This window comes from Cetorhinus maximus, chromosome 23 (genome assembly GCF_964194155.1).
Source record: "Cetorhinus maximus chromosome 23, sCetMax3.hap1.1, whole genome shotgun sequence".
NCBI lineage: Eukaryota > Metazoa > Chordata > Chondrichthyes > Lamniformes > Cetorhinidae > Cetorhinus > Cetorhinus maximus.
In genome coordinates, this window is record NC_135901.1 from 50,477,007 (window position 1) to 50,495,014 (window position 18,008).

Sequence of the window (18,008 nt, forward strand, 5' to 3'; positions counted from 1 at the left end):
TCAAATCGAATTATCAAAAAATATTTACCCTGACCAAACATCTCCTCATTTTTCTCAGTCAATATATACAATCTCATTACCTATTACCAACATTTCATTGAGTAAACACGCAGAGTCACAAAGGAAAAAAATAAACATCATTTGAAACATCGAAATAATGAAACATTGAAAAAAGAAGTTAGCAGTGGAGATGATTTCTGTTTGTTACAAAGTGCAGGATGATCTGATGCACTGGCGGAGCTGGTTCAAGTTTCCCAATGACCCCCCCCCCCGCCCTACTCCTTTGCTTCTGTTCTTTTCGTTGGCAAGACCAGTGAAGTAAATTATGACTAGCCCTTTAGAAACTGTTGGCGTGGCTGAGTGGTCTAAGCCGCTGGATTAAGGCTCCAGTCTCTATAGAAACATAGATTCCATTCGAATCCCACCGTCGCCAAACGTTCAAGTTATCTTCCTTTTAGAATATGCAGCTGTCCCATTTGAACCAACAGATCCCAACTCACATTAAACCCAGCGGAGTGTGCGGTGTTTTACTTTGATCGGGGGAATGAGGAGAGACAATATAAATATGAGTTGCTGTCGGAAAAAGGCGGGGTGTGGAATTGCAGTCGGTGAGTTGCTCTTCCAGAGAGTCGGCATGTGAACAATATGCTGAATGACCGTCTGATGTAGCCGTCTATGATTTTATACAAACTACATTCAAGCAAATCTGGGGCTTGGATTCGCGACTGTCTTGCTAAGGCAACAGGTTTTGAATCTATTGGGGTCTCCACAGGTGGGCTGGAATCCTGACAACTACTCTTCTTATCATTCCTGAAATTTACAGTGTACCTGCACAATTAAATTTCGACTAAGTTGAATAAAAAACATCCAAAACCCCCAGCGTTCTCTAATTTTCATTCATCTGCAAGCGTTCAGAAAAGTTACAGCTAGAAATGGGACAAAAACAAAGCCTTGCTTTCTGGATGTTTGCCTCGCCTTAGAGACAAACCCTTGCCCTCTGTCAGTCTCAGTGTATATTCCTGTGTGTGTTTCAATGCGGTTCAGTTCCCCATTTCACCATCCAAACATTATTCACGTTAGTTGTGTGGCTTCATATTAAGGTGGTACAGAGAATAAAAAGAGCAGTTTTAAAATATACAAGAGGAGTTTTCTTTCTTTTTTTTGAATGAAGACTTTTCAGCTTCTGAGGGTCGGTTAGGTACAAAGTGGAGGATGAACGAAATTGTCACTGAGCAACATTTAAACAGACAGACACCGAGTCCTTGTGGTTGAGTGGCTAAGGCAATGGACACATCGAGAGAATGAATTTTTAAATACAGATAGTCCAAACTGAAATCACTCGGACATTAGGAACTGTTTCTACTGCTGTCGGGTGTCGGAAGGAACAGGAATATAAAAGTTGATTCACAAATGTTCCAGGAACGGATAGGTTATAATCACCAGGAAAGGCTGAACAGCCTGAAGCTCTTTTCTCTAGAAAAGAGAAGGCTGAGAGAGGACCTGTTAGAAACGGGATGCTTTGTCCCTGTTTCGTCAGGGATTCGAGGTGAAATTTATTCACTCACCTGCAGATTTACATCTGCTGAATCTGCATCAAACAAACCATGAAATGTTTAGGAGATTGAAAGAAAGATTCTACATTGAGATGGATTTCTTAAGATCGAATTTTCTCATCTACTGAATCAGCATTTTTGTCAAACTCTCTCTGCTTTTAGATTACAACAGTGACTACATTTCAAAAAGATTTCATTGACTCTAAAGGGCTTCCCGTTGTCCTGGGTTGGTGAAAGAGTCTGTTTAAATGTAAGTCTTTATTTCTCTCTTTCTGTCTGTCAATCTAAGTTAACAATCATGTGGAATGGTGAAGTGTATCTGTTCTTTTCAGTGTCTACCACTCTCTCTCCCTCTGTCTGCCTCTTTTTGTCCCTGTATATCTGCCTCGCTCTCTTTCACTCTCTCAGTCTCTCTGCCTGTGTCTCGATCTCTGTTCACTTTTGTGCTCTTTGTTCCCTCCATTCACTCGCTGTCTGTGTGCAACCAAGATTCACTGGGTTGATTCCTGAGTGACAGTGAACATGCTGAGAGGCTGTTTTCCCCTGTCTGGAGCGTCTAGAACTGGACTCACATTCTCCGGATAATGTGTCAGCCATTTAGGACTGAGGTGAGGAGACATTTCTTCACCCAAAGGCTTGTGAATCTTTGGAATTCTGTAGCCTGGAGCTCTGTGGATCCTCAGTCGATGAGTATATTGAAGGCTGAGATGGATAAATGTTTGGACTTTAAGTGAATGAAGGGCTATCGGGATCAGATGGGAAATTGGTGCTGAGTTTGGGGATCTGACATGAACTTCTTAAGTGGTAGCGGAGGCTCGAGGGGGCTGATGGCTAATTCCTGTTCCTTTTTCGATGTTTTTAATGTTTAGTGTTCAGTGGAAACACCATCAAGGCGACGGAAAACAGTAGGTTGAGAGAGGTAGCCTGGCCGAACGGCCTCAGGCGCTGGATTCAGGTCCATATTTGTGGATCCGCTGCCAAAGTTATAGGTGGTTCAGCTGTGGGTAACTTTGAATGCTCTCCTCTGATGACAAAGTGCCAGCTCAAAGTGAATGCGGGCGTGTATTGGGTTTAATTTTAACTGGAAGGAGGAGAGGCAATACAAATATTAATTGCTTTTGTGAGAATGCACGGCAGTGGAAGTAGTTGAGTTTTCTTCCAGACAGCCAGCACGGAGAAGATGGGCCGAAAGCCCGCCTCTCTGCTGCAGCCATCTTATATACCAACAACATTAACCTGTTCATAGGGCCAGTTGCCGTGGCCGAGTGGTTAAGGAGATGGAGTTCAAATCCATTGGGGTTTCCCGCTGCTCATTATTCCTGGTTTTCACTCTGTGTCTACTGAGTTAATTCTCGGTTAGATTCAATCAAATCCATCCAAGCACTAAATCGTCCAAGGGGGTTTTCCTATTTCCGTTCATTCACGAAAACGTTCACAAAACTTGTCGTAGGGGAACAAAAACCGAGCCAGGTTGGTGTCATGCTTGCTTTCTGGGTGTTTGTCTCTCCTTAGAGACTAACCCTTGCCCTCTGTCACTCTCGGTGTATATGTCTGTGTATGTTCCTCCGTGTGTGTCAATGTGGTTCAGTTCCCGAGGGAGTGAACACATTTTTCCCATCACACACTTTATTCACATTAGTTGTGCAGTTTCATATCAAAATGTTACAGAGAAAAATATCAGGATGGAAAATGCAGGAGCAGTTTGCAATGTTTGGAAGGAGGTGCAGCTAAAAAGTGGAAGATTAAGCGAGGAGTTTTCTCCTCATTTAACACGAGATTTGGGACCAGATCTGGGAGATATTTGTGTCGACGTAAACAGTAAAATCTTCGCTCTTACCGCTATATTTTGCCGTGCACCATCCTCTCTATTGTCAGCGCTTTGCAGCCGATCACAGCCCTTCTCTCATTCCCTATCTTCACCTCTGTGTTTGTTCTTTACCGGGTGTGACCGGATGACATTTCCAACTCTGATGTAAATTTCAAGCTCCCACGCCACTGATTCCGACAAAGGTGACCTGCATTTGTCTAATGAATCTATCCAAACTCATTTTCATAGTTTGCACGAGGTCAACAAATTAACATTCCCTGACCGGGAATCGAACCCGGGACGCGGCGGTGAAAGCGCCGAATCCTAACCAATAGACGACCAGGGAAGCTACAGGGAAGTTTTACAACCTGACTTATCTATGTTACCTGTGCCTTTTATTTTTATTTCCGACCCCTTTCACCAGAGACACGTTTCAAACGAACATAAGAACATGAGAAGAAGGAGCAGGAAAGGCCCCTCAAGCCTTTCAATAAGATCATGGATGATCTGCCCAGGCCTCAACTCTTCTTTCGTGCCAGCTCCTCATAGGCCTCAACTCCCCAATATTTCAAAAATCTATCTACCTCCTCTTTCAATACTTTCAGTGATCTAGCCTCTACAACTCTCTGGGGTAGAGAATTCCTGACATTTACTACCCTATGAGAGACGAAACTCCTTCGCATCTCAGTTTTAAATGAGTGCTCCCTTATTCTGTAATTCTGTTCCCTAGTTCGAGATTCCCCACTAGTGGAAACGCCTTCTCTACATGAACCTGTCCAGCCTCCTCAGAATCTTGTAGGTTTCAATAAGATCACCCCTCATTCTTCTAAACTCTAATGAATAAAGACTTAACCTGTTTCGTTGTTCTTCATCCCAAAAATGAGCCTGCTGAATCTATTTTGAACTGCCTCCAATGCCAGTATATCCTTTCTTAAATACGGGGGCCAAAATTGTACACAGTACTCCAGATGCGGCCTTACGAACACCCTGCACAGTTGTAACAGGACTTCCAGATTTTTAAGCTCCAACCACGAGCAAAACAGGCCAAAATTCCATTTGCCTTCTTAATGATTTGCTGCACCTGCATGCTAACCTATTGTGTTTAATGCACAAGAACACCCAGATCCCTCTGTGCTGCACTTTTTTGGAGTCTCTCTCCATTTAACTAATAGACTGCCTTTTGATTCTTCCGTCCAAAGCGCATGACCTCACACTTTCTTACATTCAACTCATCTGCCAAGTTTTTTGCCCACTCAATCAACCTATCTATACCCTCTTGCAGATTACTTATGTCCTCATTACAAAATGCACTCCCACCTATTTTTGTATCGTCAGAAAATTTGGATACATTACACTCTGCCCCCTCCTCCAAGTTATTAATATAGATCGTAAATAATTGAGGCCCTAGGATTGATCCTTGTGGCACTCCGCTAGTTACGTCTTTCTAATCTGAAAAATCCTGATTCTCTGTCTTCTGTGTGTGAAATTGGGCTCTTTACATTGCAGGGTCTGTGTAGGGTAATAGGGATCACGGTCTCTCACACACGGAAAGTTTCTCCGCTACATTGCAGGGTTTGTGTAGGGTAATAGGGATCACGGTCTCTAACACACGGAAAGTTTCCCCGCTACATTGCTGGGTTTGTGTAGGGTAATAGGGATCACGGTCTCTCACACACGGAAAGTTTCCCCGCTACATTGCAGGGTTTGTGTAGGGTAATAGGGATCACGGTCTCTCACACACGGAAAATTTCCCCGCTTGAAGCATTAACAGTATTAAATGTAGGGAAAGGTTGCATCATTCCCGTTTGTTGTTAAATAGTAACCGGATGCATCATCTCAAAACGAAGTGACATTTATACTTCTCCAGGTTTTGAATGATCTTCTGAAAAATTCATCGCTCGGAAATTAGAGGGAAAGATGGGGGCGGATTTGCTGTAGGGTTGTTCGCACATGTGTGAGGTGTTGAATGAGCTGCTGATGTGCTCTGTCACCTGATGATTCTAATGTTAGATCACTTTCTCTGCCGCATGGCTAAGGTTTTCCGCCGAATTGTACTTCCACAAAACAAGGTCCTGCAGTGCAATAAGACAGCACAGTTTGATATTCTGCAAGGAGCTGCATGTTGCTTTCGTAGCCTAGGAGTTATCACATTTCCTTTACACGCGGAAGATTCTATGGTTGGAAACTCACATTAGAACTAGAAACATTTGTGGAAAACTTTCCTGCCGCCATTGACAACCCGGATCCGCATGACAATGAGTGTTGATGGGGGAAAGAAACATTGGAAGTTTCGTCCCTGAGTGGTTTTGAACCACTAAACTTTCAGTTGGTCGAACACACTAATCAATTCTGCGGCAGGAACTGATACAACTTCCTGTCTTCCTTGTACAAGCACAGCCAAGTCTCTTTGCACATCCTCGCGCAACTTTCTCACCTTTTGAAACGTGTCCTGCTTTGTTGCTTTTTAAATACTTTTACGACCAAGTGAGTTACTTCAGTCTTTGCCACATTTTTCTCCGTCTGCCGTCTTGTTAGCCAAGCACCTCATATATTATAAAAACAGAAAATGCTGGGAAAACTCAGCTGGTCTGACAGCATCTGTGGGAGGGAAACCGAGTTAACTTTTCGAGTCCATGTGACCCATCTTCAGAGCTGAAGAGAAGTAAGAAGTGATGGGGTTTATACTGTTCAAGTGGGGCAGGGTGGGGAGGGGGCGGGGAGGGTTGAGCAGGTGAAGCTGGGTAGAAGGTCAGCGAGAGGTGGGAGCTAAGGAGAGACTGACAAACGTATGATGGACACAAGAAAAAGGGAGTGTTAATGGCAGTGGTGAGGGCTGAAGAAGGTGCTGATAGTTGCATAAAAGTACGAAAGCAGAATGTGTGAATAGCAGGACAAGGGTCAGCACTTTGTGAAAGAACAACATGGAACAAGTAACCGATGGCGCTTTTGGAGTTGGGGTGGGATGGGGTGAGAGGGAGGTAGTTGGGAAAAAAGGATTAAAAAGGGGATAAAAAGGGGGATGAAATAACGAATAAATGAATAAAAAATAAGTAAATAAAATACATTTTTATAAAGGGATTTTAAAAAGTGTGAAAATGGAGGAGAGAGTTCATGGACTGAAGTTGTTCAACTCAATGTTAAGTTCAGAAGGCTGCAAAGTGCCTAAGCGGAAAGTGAGGTGCTGTTCCTTCAGTTTGCGTTGGGCTTCGTTTGTTGTTAAATAGTAACCGGATGCATCATCTCAAAACGAAGTGACATTTATACTTCTCCAGGTTTTGAATGATCTTCTGAAAAATTCATCGCTCGGAAATTAGAGGGAAAGATGGGGGCGGATTTGCTGTAGGGTTGTTCGCACATGTGTGAGGTGTTGAATGAGCTGCTGATGTGCTCTGTCACCTGATGATTCTAATGTTAGATCACTTTCTCTGCCGCATGGCTAAGGTTTTCCGCCGAATTGTACTTCCACAAAACAAGGTCCTGCAGTGCAATAAGACAGCACAGTTTGATATTCTGCAAGGAGCTGCATGTTGCTTTCGTAGCCTAGGAGTTATCACATTTCCTTTACACGCGGAAGATTCTATGGTTGGAAACTCACATTAGAACTAGAAACATTTGTGGAAAACTTTCCTGCCGCCATTGACAACCCGGATCCGCATGACAATGAGTGTTGATGGGGGAAAGAAACATTGGAAGTTTCGTCCCTGAGTGGTTTTGAACCACTAAACTTTCAGTTGGTCGAACACACTAATCAATTCTGCGGCAGGAACTGATACAACTTCCTGTCTTCCTTGTACAAGCACAGCCAAGTCTCTTTGCACATCCTCGCGCAACTTTCTCACCTTTTGAAACGTGTCCTGCTTTGTTGCTTTTTAAATACTTTTACGACCAAGTGAGTTACTTCAGTCTTTGCCACATTTTTCTCCGTCTGCCGTCTTGTTAGCCAAGCACCTCATATATTATAAAAACAGAAAATGCTGGGAAAACTCAGCTGGTCTGACAGCATCTGTGGGAGGGAAACCGAGTTAACTTTTCGAGTCCATGTGACCCATCTTCAGAGCTGAAGAGAAGTAAGAAGTGATGGGGTTTATACTGTTCAAGTGGGGCAGGGTGGGGAGGGGGCGGGGAGGGTTGAGCAGGTGAAGCTGGGTAGAAGGTCAGCGAGAGGTGGGAGCTAAGGAGAGACTGACAAACGTATGATGGACACAAGAAAAAGGGAGTGTTAATGGCAGTGGTGAGGGCTGAAGAAGGTGCTGATAGTTGCATAAAAGTACGAAAGCAGAATGTGTGAATAGCAGGACAAGGGTCAGCACTTTGTGAAAGAACAACATGGAACAAGTAACCGATGGCGCTTTTGGAGTTGGGGTGGGATGGGGTGAGAGGGAGGTAGTTGGGAAAAAAGGATTAAAAAGGGGATAAAAAGGGGGATGAAATAACGAATAAATGAATAAAAAATAAGTAAATAAAATACATTTTTATAAAGGGATTTTAAAAAGTGTGAAAATGGAGGAGAGAGTTCATGGACTGAAGTTGTTCAACTCAATGTTAAGTTCAGAAGGCTGCAAAGTGCCTAAGCGGAAAGTGAGGTGCTGTTCCTTCAGTTTGCGTTGGGCTTCGTTTGTTGTTAAATAGTAACCGGATGCATCATCTCAAAACGAAGTGACATTTATACTTCTCCAGGTTTTGAATGATCTTCTGAAAAATTCATCGCTCGGAAATTAGAGGGAAAGATGGGGGCGGATTTGCTGTAGGGTTGTTCGCACATGTGTGAGGTGTTGAATGAGCTGCTGATGTGCTCTGTCACCTGATGATTCTAATGTTAGATCACTTTCTCTGCCGCATGGCTAAGGTTTTCCGCCGAATTGTACTTCCACAAAACAAGGTCCTGCAGTGCAATAAGACAGCACAGTTTGATATTCTGCAAGGAGCTGCATGTTGCTTTCGTAGCCTAGGAGTTATCACATTTCCTTTACACGCGGAAGATTCTATGGTTGGAAACTCACATTAGAACTAGAAACATTTGTGGAAAACTTTCCTGCCGCCATTGACAACCCGGATCCGCATGACAATGAGTGTTGATGGGGGAAAGAAACATTGGAAGTTTCGTCCCTGAGTGGTTTTGAACCACTAAACTTTCAGTTGGTCGAACACACTAATCAATTCTGCGGCAGGAACTGATACAACTTCCTGTCTTCCTTGTACAAGCACAGCCAAGTCTCTTTGCACATCCTCGCGCAACTTTCTCACCTTTTGAAACGTGTCCTGCTTTGTTGCTTTTTAAATACTTTTACGACCAAGTGAGTTACTTCAGTCTTTGCCACATTTTTCTCCGTCTGCCGTCTTGTTAGCCAAGCACCTCATATATTATAAAAACAGAAAATGCTGGGAAAACTCAGCTGGTCTGACAGCATCTGTGGGAGGGAAACCGAGTTAACTTTTCGAGTCCATGTGACCCATCTTCAGAGCTGAAGAGAAGTAAGAAGTGATGGGGTTTATACTGTTCAAGTGGGGCAGGGTGGGGAGGGGGCGGGGAGGGTTGAGCAGGTGAAGCTGGGTAGAAGGTCAGCGAGAGGTGGGAGCTAAGGAGAGACTGACAAACGTATGATGGACACAAGAAAAAGGGAGTGTTAATGGCAGTGGTGAGGGCTGAAGAAGGTGCTGATAGTTGCATAAAAGTACGAAAGCAGAATGTGTGAATAGCAGGACAAGGGTCAGCACTTTGTGAAAGAACAACATGGAACAAGTAACCGATGGCGCTTTTGGAGTTGGGGTGGGATGGGGTGAGAGGGAGGTAGTTGGGAAAAAAGGATTAAAAAGGGGATAAAAAGGGGGATGAAATAACGAATAAATGAATAAAAAATAAGTAAATAAAATACATTTTTATAAAGGGATTTTAAAAAGTGTGAAAATGGAGGAGAGAGTTCATGGACTGAAGTTGTTCAACTCAATGTTAAGTTCAGAAGGCTGCAAAGTGCCTAAGCGGAAAGTGAGGTGCTGTTCCTTCAGTTTGCGTTGGGCTTCGTTTGTTGTTAAATAGTAACCGGATGCATCATCTCAAAACGAAGTGACATTTATACTTCTCCAGGTTTTGAATGATCTTCTGAAAAATTCATCGCTCGGAAATTAGAGGGAAAGATGGGGGCGGATTTGCTGTAGGGTTGTTCGCACATGTGTGAGGTGTTGAATGAGCTGCTGATGTGCTCTGTCACCTGATGATTCTAATGTTAGATCACTTTCTCTGCCGCATGGCTAAGGTTTTCCGCCGAATTGTACTTCCACAAAACAAGGTCCTGCAGTGCAATAAGACAGCACAGTTTGATATTCTGCAAGGAGCTGCATGTTGCTTTCGTAGCCTAGGAGTTATCACATTTCCTTTACACGCGGAAGATTCTATGGTTGGAAACTCACATTAGAACTAGAAACATTTGTGGAAAACTTTCCTGCCGCCATTGACAACCCGGATCCGCATGACAATGAGTGTTGATGGGGGAAAGAAACATTGGAAGTTTCGTCCCTGAGTGGTTTTGAACCACTAAACTTTCAGTTGGTCGAACACACTAATCAATTCTGCGGCAGGAACTGATACAACTTCCTGTCTTCCTTGTACAAGCACAGCCAAGTCTCTTTGCACATCCTCGCGCAACTTTCTCACCTTTTGAAACGTGTCCTGCTTTGTTGCTTTTTAAATACTTTTACGACCAAGTGAGTTACTTCAGTCTTTGCCACATTTTTCTCCGTCTGCCGTCTTGTTAGCCAAGCACCTCATATATTATAAAAACAGAAAATGCTGGGAAAACTCAGCTGGTCTGACAGCATCTGTGGGAGGGAAACCGAGTTAACTTTTCGAGTCCATGTGACCCATCTTCAGAGCTGAAGAGAAGTAAGAAGTGATGGGGTTTATACTGTTCAAGTGGGGCAGGGTGGGGAGGGGGCGGGGAGGGTTGAGCAGGTGAAGCTGGGTAGAAGGTCAGCGAGAGGTGGGAGCTAAGGAGAGACTGACAAACGTATGATGGACACAAGAAAAAGGGAGTGTTAATGGCAGTGGTGAGGGCTGAAGAAGGTGCTGATAGTTGCATAAAAGTACGAAAGCAGAATGTGTGAATAGCAGGACAAGGGTCAGCACTTTGTGAAAGAACAACATGGAACAAGTAACCGATGGCGCTTTTGGAGTTGGGGTGGGATGGGGTGAGAGGGAGGTAGTTGGGAAAAAAGGATTAAAAAGGGGATAAAAAGGGGGATGAAATAACGAATAAATGAATAAAAAATAAGTAAATAAAATACATTTTTATAAAGGGATTTTAAAAAGTGTGAAAATGGAGGAGAGAGTTCATGGACTGAAGTTGTTCAACTCAATGTTAAGTTCAGAAGGCTGCAAAGTGCCTAAGCGGAAAGTGAGGTGCTGTTTCTTCAGTTTGCGTTGGGCTTCACTGGAACATTGCAGCAGGCCAAGGACAGACATTTGGGCATGAGAGCAGGATGGGGTGTTGCAATGGTAACCGACAGGAATGCCTGGGTCATGCTTGTGGACAGATTGAAGGTATTCTGCAAAGTGGTCACCCAGTCTGCGTTTGGTCTCCTCAATGTAATAGTTGCAGATGTACAACATCCTATTTCCAAAACCCACCAACTTAATCAATGCAGCTTCTCGAAACCTTCAATGCAAATATTGATCCTTTATAAGGTGCCGTTCCCAGAACTATACACAGTCCTCCAGTTGTGACCTAACCAGGGCTTTGTATAGCTGTAGCAAACCTTTCCCTCTTTTCTATAACAGCCTCTGCAACAGGTTGTAGAGCAAGAGGAATTGGATTGTATATATCGACTGAGAAAATGAGGAGATGCTTGATCGGAATAAATTTCATTAAAAAAATTAAATCCAAATCAACAGTTTAAGTACTTTATTTGTTCAAAAACTATGTAATAATCATAAGTGCAATTCTTTGTGTCATTGAGTCAAGGAAACTTTGGTAACGCTGCAGAATTTAGCAGACTGGGAACCGTAGAAGCTCCTTCTCATCTTTCAATATCATGTTTATTAAATCAGTATTTTCCAAGTGAAATTGGAGAATGAGTTGAGAGGGGTAAATCGGGGTTATGCAGAGAAGGAAGGAAAATCGGATGAATGAGGAGGCTCTTTGTAAAAAGCTTAGGCATAGAAAGGATGAGTGGGAGGCTCTCTTACTGCGCTGTGCCATTTGATGATGACATTGTTGATCAGTCTGTCTCCAGCATTCCTAATGAGAACAGCCGAATTCCATTTCTTCAAAACAAAGACCCAAAGCGCTGCTGCATGACGTCACCACTTAACATTCCATCCAGGTGCCTGCGCAGTTCAGAGGAGACAAGTAACATCCCAGATTTATCTGTAACTCAGGAAATTGAAGCGAGGGAAACTCAAGAAAATTATAATCACCAGGGAAGTGATACCGAGTAAATTGTTGGAGGTGCAGCTTCACAAACCCTCGGGTCCTGATGGGTTTTATTGTAGCATCTTAAAAGAAGTGACGAGTGAGATATTTGATGTATTCGTTTTAATTTTGCAAATTCCCTATATTTGGGCAAGATTCCATGAGATTGGAAAACAAAAAATGTAATACATTGGCTCAAAAAGTGAGAGAGACAGGAAACACGAAACTGCAGGGCAGTCAGTTTAACATCTGTCAGAAGAAAAAGGTTCGGTGCTATTTTTAGTGACGTTATGGCAGGACACATTAAAAAATCCAAGGTAATCAGGCAGAGTCAACATGGTTTTGTTAAAGGAAAATTGTCGTTGACCAATTTGTTAGCGTTCTTTGAACTAGCATATATTATGGATAATGGAGAACTGGTGGATGTGCTGTACTTAGGTTTACAGAAGGCATTTGATAAAGTGACACATCAAGTGTTTTTTGCGGAAAGTAAAAGTTCATAGTGGAGGGGGTAACAGATTGGAATGGATAGAAGATTGGCTAGCTAACAGGAAGCAGAGATTAAGAAAAATGGCTCACTTTCTGGTTGGCAGGATCAGTGGTATGTCACAGGGATCAGTGCTGGGGCCTCGGCTTTTTACAATGAGTATAAATCAGTTGGATGAATGGCCCAAGGAATGGATGCTAAATATGCTAACGACAGAAAGACAGTTGGAAAAGTAATTTGTGGAGTTGACATAAGGACATGAAAAGGGATATCGATAGATTAAGTGAATGGATAAAGATCTAGTAAATGGAATATAATGTGGGCAAATGTGAAATTGTCCATTTTGGCAGGAAGAATGAAAAAGCATATTATCTAAATGGTGAAAGATTGCCGGGCTCTGAGATGTAATGGTTAGCATGCAAACATAGCAAATAATTAGGAAAGCTAATAGAATGGTATTGTCGCTGGACTAATAGTCAAGGGAGCCAGGGTAACACTGCGGGTTCGAAACCCAAACAGCCCTTCTCTTCCTCTTTCATTCCCACACTCTGCCTCTGTGTTTGTCCTCGACTGTGATATTTCCACTGTAATTGGTGAAACGAGTGTGGATTGCTGTAAAAACCCATCTGGTTCACTAATGCCCTTTAGGGAAGGAAATCTTACCTCGTTTGGCCACACGTGACCCCAGGCCCACAGCACTGTGGTTGACTCTTAAAATACCCCCTGAAATGACCACTCAATTGTAACAAAGACACATAAAAGGAATGAACGGACTACCCAGTATTTGACCAAGGTACTGGAAGCGACAATGGCAATCTCAGCCCTGTCGACCCTGCATAGTACTTCTTACCAACATCTGCCTAACAGACTGGTCAAGCAAACAGCCTGACATTTGGAATCGTACCTTACAGATAATGCCTCAGACACCATCATCTCTGGGTATATCCTGTCCCACCGAGGACAGGCCCAGCAGAGGTGGCGGCACAGTCGGATGGGAATTGCCCTGGGAGTCCTCAATATTGTTTCTGGACCCCATGAAGTCTCCTGGAAACAGGTCAAATGTGGGCAAGGAAAGCCTCGTGTTGATTACCACGTATCATCTTCCCTCGGCTGATGAATCAGTGCTCCTCCATGTTGAACACCACTTGGAGGTGGCAAGGGCGCACAATGTATTCTGGGTGGGAGACTTCAATGTCCATCGCCAAGCATGGCTCGGTAGTGCCACTACTGACCTAGCTGGCTTAGTCCTAAATAACATAGCTGCTAGACTGGGTCTACAGCAAGTGATGAGGGAAAAACATACTTGACCTCATCCTCATCAACCTGCCTGCCTCAGATGCATCTGTCCATAACAGTATTGACAGGGGTGACTGCTGCACAGTCATTACGGAGACAAAGTCCCGTCTTCACATTAACAATGTCCTCCATCGTGTTGTGTGGCACTACCACCATGCTAAATGGGATAGATTTCGAATAGATCTAGACTGGGCATCCATGAGACACTGTGGGCCATCAGTAACAGCAGCATTATACTTGAACATAATCTGTAACCTCATGACCCTGCATATCCCCCATTGTACCATCCCCAGCAAGCCAGGGCATCAACCCTGATTCAGTGAAGAGTGCAGGAGGGCATGTCAGGAGCAGGACCAGGAATACCTAAACATTGGGTGTCAACCTGGTGAAGATACAACAAAGGGCTACTTGCATGCCAAACAGCATAAGCAGAAAATGATGGACAGGGCTAAGTGATCCCACAACCAATGAATCGGATCTAAGCTCTGCAGTCCTGTGACATTCAGTCGAGAATGGTGGTGGACAATTAAACGACTCACTGGAGATGGAGGTTCCACAAATGTCCCCAAACTCAATGATGGGGGAGCCCAGTACATCAGTGCAAAAGATAAAGCATTTGCTACAATCTTCAGCCAGAAGTGCCGAGTGGATAGTCCATCTCGGCATCCCCCAGAGGTCCCCAGTATCACAGATGCCAATCTTCAGCCAATTCGATTCACCCCACATGATATAAAGAAGCGACTGAAGGCACTGGGTACTTCAAAGGCTATGGACCCTGACAATATTCTGGCAATAGTACTGAAAACTTGTTCTCCAGAACTTACCGCGCCCTTAGCCAAGCTCTTCCAGTACAGCTATAACACTGGCATCTATTCGGCTATGTGGAAAATTGCCCAGGTATGTCCTGTACACAAAAAGCAGGACAAATCTAATTCAGCCAATTACCGCCCCATCAGTCTACTTTCTGCCATCAGTAAAGTAATGGAAGGGGTCACTGACAATGCTATCAAGCAGCACTTACTTAGCAATAACCTGCTCACTGATGCCCGGTTTCGGTTCCGTCAGGGCCACTCAGCTCCTGATCTCATTACAGCCTTAATTCAAACATGGACAAAAGAGCTGAACTCCAGAGGTGAGGTGAGAGTGACTGCCCTTGACATCAATGCAACATTTGGCCGAGTGTGGCATCAAGGAACCCTAGCAATACTGGAGTCAATAGGAATCAGGGGGGAATACTCTCCACTGGTTGGAGTCATAACAGGAAAAAAGGAAGATCGTTGTGCTTGTTCGAGGTCAGTCATCTCAGCTCCAGGACATCACTGCAGGAGTTCCTCAGGGTAGTGTCCTCAGCCCAACTATCTTCAGCAACTCCATCAATGACTTTCCGCCCATCATAAGGTCAGAAGTGGGGATGTTCGCTGATGATTGCACAATGTTTAGCACCATTCGCGACTCGTCAGATACTGAAGCAGTCTATGTCCAAATGCAGCAAGGCCTGGATAGTATCCAGGCTTGGGATGACAAGAGGCAGATAATATTCGTGCCACACAAGTATCAGACAATGACCATCTCCATCAAGACAGAATCCATTCATCGCCCCTTGATGTTCAAGGCATTACCATCACTGAATCCCCCAGTGTCAATATCCTCGTTGTTACCATTGACCAGAAACTGAACTGGACTAGCCATATAAATACTGTGGCTACAAGAACAGGTCAGGGGCTAGGAATCATGCGATGCGTAACTCATCTCCTGACTCTCCCAAAGCCATCTACAAGGCACAAGTCAGGTGTGTGATGGAATACTCTCCACTTGCCTTGCTGAGTGCAGCACCCACAACACTCAAGGAGCTTGACACCATCCAGGACAAAGCAGCCCAATTGATTAGCACCCCATCCACAAACATTCACACCCTACACCACCGACGCACCGTAGCAGCGTTGTAGATGCACTGCAGGAATTCACCAAGGCTCCTTAGGCAGCACCTTCCAAACCCACGACCGTAACCATCTATAAAGACAGGGGCAGCAGGTAGATGGGAACGCCAACGCCTGGAAGTTCTCCTCCAAGTCACTCACCATCCTGACTTGCAAATATATTGCCATTCCTTCACTGTCGCTGGGTCAAAATCCTGGAACTCCTTTTCTGACAGCACTGTGGTTGTACCTACACTACACGAACTGCAGCGGTTTAAGAAGGCAGTTCACCACTACCTTCTCAAGGACAACTAGGGATGGGCAATAAATGCTGGCCTAGCCAGCGATGCCCACATCCCGAGAATGGATAAAACAAAGAAAAATATCAGCATGAAAGATATAATAAGAGATTGGCCCTTTCTATGTATATCCTACAACAACAACTTATATTTATAAAGCGCCTTTAACCAAATGAAACGTCACAAGGCGTTCCCCAGGAGCATTATATAACAAAGTGTGACACTGAGTCACATATTCAGTCAGATGAATAAAAGCTCGGTCAAAGGGGGAGACTTTAAGAACTGCCTTAAAGTAGGAAAGTATCGACTTCATGTTCCAGCTAACAGAAATGGTGCTTCTCATTAGTGAAGAAGTCACCTGTGTTCAAGTTTAACAAGACATTTAGTCGGAGAAAGTTTTCTCTGGTGAAGAGATCGGGAATGAAAAAAAAGCCAAATGTCCAGTTTATTGGTAGTTTCCCTGATGACAACTGACCAGGAATTGGCGCTTCCATTGGACCAACAGCGAATAGGGTGGAGGGTTTTGGAAATTGAAAGTTACACATGAGCAGCTTGTGGGGCTATTTCACCTCACTGTCAATTTCATGTTCCAGCTCACACATACTGTTATTTTCATTGGCTGAAGAAGTCGTTTGTGTTGAACATAAACAGGCAGTTTTGTGGTTTAAGAGATTTGAGATGGAACAAAAAGATGCAAAAGCAGCATAGATAAGCCAGCTCGAGAAACGGTTTGCTCGCTTCCCTGATGGTCCAGTGGTTAGAATTTAGCGCTTTTACTGCTGCGGCCTGGGTTCGATTCCCGGTCAAAGAATGAAGGTTTGTGGATTTTGAGAAATTTTTTAAGCAAGTATTGATAACTTATTGATTGAAAATATTTAGCAGCTCTGTCAGAAGCAGAAGTGAGAGTATCGAGTCGGAGCTGGAAAAATCACACTTGGAACAAGTGGAGAACACAGAGGCGGAGTGAAGGAATGGCTGAAGAGTAGGGCTGGTTGTAAAGCACTGACCAGAGATGTTGGTGCGAGGCAAAATATGGGTGGGAGAAAGACAAATGTTGCTCTCTACTGATTGTACCGTCACAACTATCACTCCTAATCAATCACCCTGTTCTTTGAAAGCAGCACGAATGGCCTCTTTCTTTGCTCTAACTTTTATAATTTTATGTTTCCCAACAACACGGGTCATTCTGCCATTCATTAACCCACTCGAGCGAGATGTACTTTCTTCCTTGTATTCGGCTCTTAACAAACCAAAACACGGATAAAATTCAGCGAATTTTCTTGTCATTTCTCGGACCAGGTTTGTCACGAGACTAATTGAACGACACATTAATGGTGCCAATCATTCACTGGAGCTCACCACGTCCAAAGAGCACTGTTACCATCAGCCTGTTATGTACCTTCTTGCAGTGCATCTGCTGAACAATGTAAGTTTATCACAGCTCTGCTTTCTTCACATTGAAATCCAGTGTGAAAATATGAACTATTTCAAAGCTGAACAACGTACTAGAACGTGCTCGTACAACGTACAAACGGACTAGAAGGAGAGTGACTGTGGATAATAGGCACTGTGGACATTCCTGTAATCAGAATCTGGGAGGATCAGGAAGATGAGATCCTGGTGTCTCTTTACCCTGCAAGATTGTCTGCAAACTTATCGCCTTGCATCTTATTTTCCCACGAATTGATTCTGTCTGCATCCAGCAGCTAATTGACCTGGGAGCTGGACACGAGACAGGGACAGAAGCAGAAAGAGATGCGACATGAAAGTGCTTTGAATTTGATGTCTGCCAGTTGCTTTCAATGGTGAATGCCTGCCTTGCAGCGATTAGTTGGAGTTTTTTTCCCCCTTTTTGAAAGAAGCAAGATTTTAAAAGTCCCACAGCGCCCAGCGTAGGGCTCAAAACAACGACCCTGAAATTAAGAGTTGCGTGTTCTACCGACTGAGCTAGCTGGGCAAGTGATCAAGGTCTGCTTCATATCCCAACACACATGGAGACACTTGTTGCTTTCAACCTGATACCTCAGCTTGTTCCGAATATCAATGTGTGTAAGGTAATCACCCTACAAAAGCCCCAAGGTTGAAATGCATTTCTCTCAATCATTAATAACATCATTCACATCTTCCACTTCTTAGTTGCACCTCCTTCCAAACATTGTGATCCATTTTCCTCAGGATTTGTTCCTGGATTTAATATTTATCTGCTTTATGAACTCATTCTGAAATCAGATTATCTTCAACATCC

General features: G+C 43.8%; 1 long non-coding RNA gene and 1 other non-coding gene across 2 annotated transcripts in view; one reads left to right on the forward strand and one right to left on the reverse strand.

The window, feature by feature from the left end:
- LOC144698290 (uncharacterized) overlaps positions 1 to 18,008 on the forward strand; it is a 493,807-nt gene that overhangs the window by 63,582 nt on the left and 412,217 nt on the right. The window lies entirely within an intron of this gene.
- Positions 3,635 to 3,706, reverse strand: trnae-uuc (transfer RNA glutamic acid (anticodon UUC)). The gene has a single exon. It is a non-coding gene; the product is annotated as a tRNA-Glu (tRNA).